The sequence below is a fragment of the Enoplosus armatus genome, chromosome 9 (assembly GCF_043641665.1).
Source record: "Enoplosus armatus isolate fEnoArm2 chromosome 9, fEnoArm2.hap1, whole genome shotgun sequence".
NCBI classification, from domain to species: domain Eukaryota; kingdom Metazoa; phylum Chordata; class Actinopteri; order Centrarchiformes; family Enoplosidae; genus Enoplosus; species Enoplosus armatus.
This window is the reverse complement of record NC_092188.1, coordinates 12246801-12256376: the sequence shown is the minus strand read 5'-3', so window position 1 is coordinate 12256376 and position 9576 is coordinate 12246801.

The following is a 9576-nucleotide window of genomic DNA, read 5'->3' as shown; positions in this document are numbered from 1 at the left end:
TACTTGCAAAGCAAAGTCAGATTTTAGTTTTTTAATTTTAGTTCATCTGATAATAAATATGCAAACTGAAGATTTACTGTGTGGACACACCAGAAAAGATGATTTTGTTAATGTGTTACACACTTTCCCTCATGGAGGAGCCACAGCTTCATCAGTTGGCCATTGAGCAGCTAAACAGGGGGTTCAGGGACTTGCTCAAGGGCGCCTGTGTGTCAAATTAAAACTAGGGATGCTAGGGAATCTGCCAAATATTCTCTTGATTAATCATTTGGTCAATGAAACGTCCAAAAATAGTGAAAAACGCCTATCGCAACTTCCTAGAGCCCAAAGTGATCTTGTTAAATTGCTTGTTTTATTCGACCAACAGACCAAAACCCCCCAAAAATATTTCATTTATTATCATATATGATCAAAACAAGCAGCAAATCCTCATATTTGAGAAGCTTTACCAGCAAATATTTGGCATTTTCACTGTAAAATGACTGAAACGATTAATCGATTACCTAAATAGTTGCCAAATAATTTTTCGACTAAGACTAACTTAAGTACAAGCTATGTATCTAATTTGAAATAACACATTTCTGTTGTGGAATCTAATTCAATTAAATAAAATTGTTAAATGTTGGCCATTTGATGTATTGTGTATTGTACCAGAGTTAGTTTAAAGAAAACACCTTTAAAAAAAATAAAAAAAATAAATAAACTTTTTCACTAAAGACATGTTGACATGTCACAGCAGGAAAAGCACAGGTGTAAATAATAAAATGAATAATGGCTGAATTCCATTTAGCTGCTTCAGACAAACACACGATACAACATGATACACAACAGGACGTGAAATAAGCCATGTCAGCAAGAATATTATTACAAAAAAGCAGTAACTGTAGCAGCAGCAGAAGTAGTATTAAACTTTTATGCAGTATCCTTGCACTGCTATCTTTAAATTTAAGAAAGAAAATAATAGCCTGTCTCTGCCTGTGTGTGATAATATGTACTATATAACAGAGAGAGCAAATAGAAAGAGAGGGAAAGTGGTTTGGATGTCTGTGAGCAGGTAGGAGCTGAATCCACTGTCCACTACAACTTGACATGAGATCAGAAACACATCAGATACTTCAAAAAGTATCAAAAGTGTCAGCAGGGGGGAATAGCCCAAACAAGGAAACTTTCCACCTCTGCCCACGACTGTGACTCATGCAGAAATGCAACCACTTGTTTATCTGTAAGTGTGTGTGTGTGTGTGTGTGTGTGTGTGTGTGTGCTGTCTGCCTGTGCACATGCCCATGTGGTCCATGTGTGACCCAGAGTGACATTACTCTGACCCAGAGCAAAGCGTCAAACACCGAGCACATATTTAGACCCCATACGCTGAGTAAAAATCACACACACACACACACACACACACACACACACACACACACACACACACACACTCTGCTCAAGTGTTGAATATCTGAAGGGCGACGAAGACACTGACTCAGCTCCCAAAATGTCATCACTCCTTTATATAAAGTAAGCCTGAACTACAATTACAAGCTGTCAAGCAGATACCTGGGCTGAAGCTGTGGGAGTGGAATGAGCGGAGGTGAAACTAAGAAACTAATCGCGGTGTGCAGGGCATTAAGCCAGATGGCACAAGTGTCATGTCTCCCCAAAGCAAGGCCCAGATGTGAACAACGAAAAGGGCAACTGTTTCTCATAGAGCACAAAAACACACATCGCAAATACATACATACATACAATACACACTTTTGCATGCAGCCGAAATTCCCAAAGATCAAAAATAACGTTCAATGTATAACTCCAGGCCCTCACCAGCATGTTTTATATCACATTTATTTATAGACTGCATGCAAATATTTGGTCAATCCTCCATCGCTTGCTACACCAGCTCAGCGCGTGTCTTCAAGCGGACAGCTCCTGTATCTCAGTCAGAAGGAGATTCGGCTTGTTTGTTGTCTGATATCTCGAACTAAACACTCTTAGAGGGGGAATCCTGCGATGTTTCAACTCGATTGACGAAACCACATCACACATACTAATACGCAGACACACACACACACATATATTAATACATGTTCCTGTTTCTGACATCTCCTAGAAAATGGCCTTTAAACAACTGCCTACACTAAGGTGACTCATACACCCACTGTTCACATATTTCCAAACACTATCTTACAAATTACACCCACGCACACTTAAATTCACTACCGGCAGTTAAGTAGTAAACTTAATACCTGCAGTAGTGACACAATTTGTTGTTTCCAGTAACCTTACATAACAGGTGAGGGGCCAGGCTTCTGATTGGCAGGTGCACAGGTATTGACTGACAGGATTTTTTGTTTTCGGGTTGTCCGTCCGTCATATAAAATACAGTTGGTTGGACATTGAATTAGTGAAACTTTTGACTCAAAAAATCAAAGGTTTTAGCCATAATTTACGTTTATAATTTGGGCATTTCCAGATTTCACACACGTTGACTGGGACGACACAATGAGTAAACAATAACTAGCACAGACAGGCTTCCCTCCGTCTCGTCCATTCTGCCTTTCACTTCCTGCCTCAATCTGAATTTCAAGCGTCATCAGAGTCACGTGACTGCAAACAACGAATTGGAGTGCACCTAGCTAATCGTCAAAAGATGCCAGGAAAAAACAAAAGCACCACATTTTGTGTAACTATATTCTATAAGAATCTATCTTAACACAGTAATAAAGTACATGTGTACCTGTTTAGCCAACACATCCATGATAATCCTTCATTAACCAGTTCAACAATGTATATTCACTGAAATCATACATATGCATCATCAAAATGGTGATAACTTCCATTTAGCCACAAAATACACTTTATACCTTCCAAGTATTCACTACATATATTATATGAGTCTGGACAGACGTAGATGTAAACTGCAACTTGACTGGTCGGCAGAGGCATACAATAATTCTAGTTTTTAAATGTTTGCGTTCAATGTCTTCAGGCTGTCATCTGTGTCCTCCTTTTTTGCAACCCGGCAACTACTGTAAACACGAAGTTAGGTTCAGAACATGGAAACCATAAGCATCGTGGGTTTAAAGATCCCATCTGAAAAAAAGTTTGAAGGTTTTTCCCCAAAAAAGTTAAATTACCTTAAAAGTTAAATGATCTTGAAATTATATCTGCTCCTTCTCCATCATTGGCATGATGACACTTACGTTGCATATTGGACCACGACTGGCTTCCAAACTAGTTAAGATGTCACAGATGACAATTTAAAAAGCATTCTAGTGTCAAACTCTGCACATACATCATTCTGCAACATCTAAGTGAAGTAATGATAAGCAAAACACATTTGTGGAGTGGAGGGGGCCTCATGGCAAAGACCTCCTCTGTGGATCTGTTCTGTCAGTAAGACCAGGATGCTAATAAGCAACCTTTACACTTGCATTATGTGCTGTTGTTCAAGCTGTTTGTGTTTCTCTAAAGTCAACAGTGGCACATCATGAGTGCATTGTTCAGAGCCTGTTTGATCTGTGTGTCACTGACATGGCTGCAGTAGTCGTCGGTCCAAACCCCACAATGCAAATCTTACTTTTAATTACTGTCTCATTAAACGTGGAACGACATAGGTACCTATTGGGTTGAATACTGTCTGCGACTGACAATTGCTCTGCCTCAGCACATAACTGCAGCCCAGCATGAAGGGTGTAGACAAACCTGCAATACTCACAATAATTATTATAATTATCATTATAAAAGGAGTCAAGCCAGTTTCACAGATTAGCAGCTTTATATCACAAAAGCTGACAATGATAACACATCTCCAAATCCCCCTCTGACCTTAAATGTTAAATAACATGAAGATAATCTGTACGTGTGGCTAAAGACCGAACAGAGATTCCTCCTGGGGGGCGGCAATAGTCAGCCACTTAAGAAGGTATGAAGTAGCATACACACTGTCATGTGTTGATAAATAAAATAAAATAAAAAAAATATATATATATATAGTGTTCTTTTCATACAGTTCTTTAAGAAGTCTGTATAAGTGCTTCAGGAAAGATTTCTGAGCTGATGTAAAGAGAGGCACACCATATAAGGACGCTGCACTCTTTGACCTGTCACTACTTGTCAGAACAAGCCTCCATTCTTATTACCCCAGACTCTACACATGTGCACATAAGATGCTGTGGACTTGACAGCAAATGGATACATTTCTTTGTAACCCTACAAATGATCCCACTCACATGTCCTGCAACAATTGCTTGCTCAGCTATTACACTATATAATGCCCCGTCCTTCAAGAGAAATGTATGCACACATACAGGGATACATTCACATACACACGCACAAAATGAACACAGATAACAAATAAAGAAAACAAACATGGAGCTGGGTTTTACTCACACGGCCAAACACCCTCCAAAATTTACACAAAGTGGTGAATCATGCTGTCAAATTTCATTGCAGGGTAATAATAAGAGGTGATAAATCTGCCATCAAACAAGCCAGGGAAACTACAGAGCATTACGCACAAGCTACAGCGCATTACACTTCTCTTCCTCTGCTCAGACACACACAAATGTAAAAACACATCATGATAAGATCATATAATGGCCCACAATCCCAGAGTGATATACAGTACACCTCCTGTGCTGCGGTTCATAGAAACACTTCCCTACACTCCTCTCTCCTGTCTTTGAGCACTGGTGTGATAAGGCAGTGATGGGTTGTATTACTTCACTTGGGTACTCCCGGGGGGAATCCCCCTGGTGTGACTGTGTGTGTGTGTGTTGTCTGTGTGTGTGTGGGTGTGTGTGTGTGTGTCCACAGAAAGGGAAGAATGCTGCCATTGAGCACCCTGCCATTGCGCCAGCAATCCTCTCCCCCGCAGCCCCGCCCCCTCCCGTCCTCGCTTGCACTCTGACGTACAGTTGGAGCAGATTTGGTGACACGAAGATAAAAGCCTTCCTCTGTTTCTCTGCTTTCCTCTTTCTCCAGTGTCACCAGAGCGCTGAGTGCTGGTGCCTTGGCCGTAGACATAGAGAGCTCATTCAAACTGACACAATCACTTTTCACTTCTGCTGTGTGATAAGCCAGAGTTCAGAGTGTCTCGGTGCAATATGTCCACCATACAGTCAGCAGCTCCATACAGGAGGCCTCAAGATGCTACACCGCTGTATATACTACAACTGTGACAAGCACTTTTTTATACAAAGGAATAAATCTGACAACACTGACAAGCCTGCAGAGGTTTAACAGTTTAATACAGAGGCAGCAGACAACCTGTCAGTGCAATCATTTACTGCCGGATAATTAGTTTTAGACGCAGGAAGAAAAAGAAGAACAAAAATAATTGATTTGATTTGTAAAATTCAATTTGTCTGGCAGAAAACTCAAAATTCACTCACCATTCATTCAAGATATTTTTGTCTTGCCTTGTCCACTCAGAATGAACCCTGCAAGACCAACGGCAAGCAAATTTCAGAGAGAATGGGATGGGATTCACCTTGGCTTCAGCGAGTTCTCTTGTTTGTAAAAACGGCATGGTGGAAGAATAAAAGCAGCAAATTAAAAGGAATATTGCATGAATGGCAATGAGTGCAAGGACAAGTATAGAGGGTACAGAGAACAAAGCGTTTGATAAATAGATTCATAATTTTTAATTTGTGGAATGTTAATGTTAGTTAACAAAACCGCATACCCTGTTTCCTGCTCCACCTGCCTTTAACCAAACTATATGAAGAAATATGGCCTTTCTAATTCTGCTACAGTAGAACTACAGTACACGCTCTTCCAGTATCCAGTTATCTTTTACATTTCCATTATTTGTTGTTTCTTGTTTGGTAGCTGGCCGGTGATATAGCACAGGTTCCTGATGAAGCCAGGAAGTGTATGTTTAGCCACAAAACTAAAGAGCAGAGCCAACATGAAAAGAGGATCAAGGGTCAATATTTGCATACTGTCATAAAGAGGTTCAAATCAACACAGTCACCTTATGGGGAGGGGACTCACCTACCATTTGGGAACAAAAACTCTTAGATCCTACAAGGGAATGTTAGGTTTATAACTTGTTTTTTTAGTTAAAAATTAGTTTATGAAGTTAAGCATGTACTGGTAATGGTTAAAGGTTCAGGTGAGTCTCAAAGGAAATTAATGTAAATCAATGCAATGTCCTCCTTGGTGACAAAAACAAGTGCTTGTGTGTGTGCGTGTGTGAGTGAGTCACCTGACACGCGGCGCTGGTGGACGCAGTTGATTACCCACACGTCCAATTCTATTAAAAGGACACGGTCATAATCTCTAATCACTTCCATGTCTGGCGGAATAAGAGAGCAGGTTAATCTGGATTACACGTCACCATGGTGAGGTCACAGCCGAGGCAGCTGATACCCTGACCAGCCAGGAAGAAGAAGAGCGGGAGACACGGACCAGGCAAAACACAACGACAGGGGGAAGAGATGAGACAAACAATGAAGCCCGTGAGTTATAAAGACAATTATAAAAACACCTCATTTTTAAAGATAAATCATCCATTTACAAAAGCTACATGACCTAAGCATGCTCACAGATACTGACAGGGGACTCATGCTCAGGGGACAAGAACAACAAAAGCATTGACATGAATTAATACATGTTCTGATGAGAAATAATTCACATTAATGTAATTATGAAGGCCCCTTTTATCAAACAAATGATCCATTTATAGGAGTTTACCCTGCATGACCCGGACAATTCTGACAAGAGGGAGAACAGCACAGAACATGCAGAAGAACTTGTGATCAATGCCTATAGGATATGTTTTGCCCTGAGAAACAAATAAGGATGTAATTACAGCAACTTGTAATTCCTTGAACGATGTCACGATAAGATGGCACGAGAAACAGATGAGAACCACATCCAAGAGCTGAAAAGAGACATAAAGTGATGATGCCAGGACTATTCATGAAGCAATATCCACTCTGCAGTTTATGCACCTACACTGTCAGCCACTTCAGCACATCACCCCCCATCAGATGGAAGAAACAATACAAACTATGGTCCAACAAGTGTGAATTGTGCTCTAGTGAGCCCCTGGTTGTCTGAGGCTTGGTGGCATGTGATTTGCATGCCCTGCAGCTGATCCTGGCACTGTGGAACTGACTACAATGTTCTCCAGCATTAATCACCAGTCACTCTTCAAGCATGTTACAAACAAACTCGGCAAATGGCTGGAATGCTGGATGCTCTGCACATTTAAATGTGATTCAATTGGGGGAATGTGGGTTTCATTGTAGACTATGTTTTGGTGGACACACACGGGGCTTTTCTCCATATGCACACATGCATGAGCTAATGTTTTTTTGCAGGTCAGAGATGATCTGTTTCAGGGTGTAAGACAGGAGAGGATTTCCCAGGGCAGACGGGTACACACTAGCCTATCATGGGTGAGAAAAGTGTGCACTTCTACGGCTGTTTTTCGTTATGAAAATACCTTTCAGACTAAAACTTTTCGCCCTGACTGCTCCACCTTTTCTTCCAGCAGCAGCAGCAGCGGTGTAGCCTGACAACAGCGTTCTTTTCCCCCCGACCGGTCCTCTCAGCTACAAACGCCTCAAGTCTGTGCTCATCTGGTGAGGAAGAAGAAGCAGCGCTGCTGTGCGAAGCCTTCACATTCACAAACCTGTTTGTACGTGTCTGCTTGACGGACCGAAGGCTATATGTCTTCGGGTCTACGGTCTTTTCATTCCCCGGCTTTTCCAACCTTGTCCCCGGATCGAGAGAGAACCTGAGGCACCGAGATTTACTCTCGACAGCTCCTACAGTTGTTTCTCTCTGTCAGCTGACTAAAACTATCCCCTACAGAATAACAGGTTAGCACTGAGTGTGCTGATTTTGGCGCCGTGGCTCATTTCTGTGACTGTATGGCCCGGGTCGCCTTTGCCGAAAGAAAACGGGGACGCGCTTTACGGCTAAAAATACCTGTCTACGACTATATTTGGCTTGGCTGGATCACAATCACAACGCTAAAATAGTCGGGCCCGCCCCGACAATGAATGGGCTCTCTCCTATCTCACTCTACCTCCGTCGGCCAGGTGCTAAATTTAGCAGCAAGGCTTGCGTCAATCACGAGCCTCAGTGCGTCAAGGCTTCCCCCGCCCCCCGGAGATCATCATTGGTCAGAATTAGGACGTCGATTCAAATATACGCGCCACGTGATTGGCTGTTGTGAATTATTGTTCTCAGCAGCTAGGGAGGCACTTTTTTTAATTTTGAGGTTGCCGGTACGCTAAGAGGATGGCGTCGTCTCACATCCTGTGGACCGGCAAAGTATTTCCTCATTCTTGACCAAATTTATAAAATAAAGAAGATTAACCATTAAAACCAAGATTAATTTTCAAGGGAGTTGCAATACACCCCCAACTAAGTCTAATTAACTTTAGTCACGTTTCCTTTATGTTGTATTACTTTTGCTTTAGCCTAGGTTATATACAGCATTTTCTAGTATACTATTAATATGTGAAGCAAATAAAATGTTATGTTTAAATTACAAAAACACCCATTTTAACAAGTAAGTTAGTTTCATTATCAGCCTTCAAGATGAATTTTACTAATAGGATGAGATGAACCCATTTACTCCCACCAGAATTTCCCTTATGTCAGACTTTTCTTTAACTAAGTGTCAGTGTCTTGACAGAATAAGAATGGACACTGCCATTTGGTTTAGAAAGAACTGAAATAAGTTGATTTGAAAATCTAATTGGATTATTTCACCAAACAAAGGGATATTTCAAGACCTTATAATGGACTAAGTGACTTGTTAGGATAGGGATTTTAAACAACTTAAGTTAAAGAAAGGTCGTAAAAATGGCCAAAAAGAAGCAATTCAGATTCAGATTCTATTAGTCGATTTAAATTGCGGATGCTGCTCGATAGTCTGTGTCATGACAAAATAACACGACAGAGACTCATTATGGCCTTCAGGCACAGAGTCTGCATTGACCATCTTCACACACAGGCTTGTGTGTCTCAAGCAGCATGAGGCAAAGTACAGGCAACAATCTGTTCAAGACACATTGGCATAATATAGAATTAACTTTTTCAAATATTATTAACATTAGCCTAATCATTTTCCTGTTGTCACATCAGAAAACACAAACACCAGAACAAAAAATCTGCTTCTTGCTCGAGGGCACAAATATGACATTACACATAAAAAGTCCTGCATTGAAATCTTACTCAAGTAAAAATACATAAGTATCTGTAAATATTCTAGTACTAAAATGGTCCCTTTCAAAACATATTATTGATTCAGTAACATGGAAGCAGCATTTTAATGTTGTAGCTGTGGCCATTGTGGAGCTAATTCTACTAACCACTGTATACACTGTTTACACTAGTTTATTTAAAATGCATCATATTTCATAAGATATATATATGTTTTGAATGCAAAAACCTGCAAAGTAACAAAATAGCCTATATAGCTGCCTGATAAAAGTAGTGGAGTAAAACGTGCAATATTTGTCTCTCAAATGGAGTAAAGAAGAAGTATAGAGTAGCATAAAATGGAAATACTCAAAGTTACTCAAAATTGTACAATACAGTACCTGGGTAATTGTA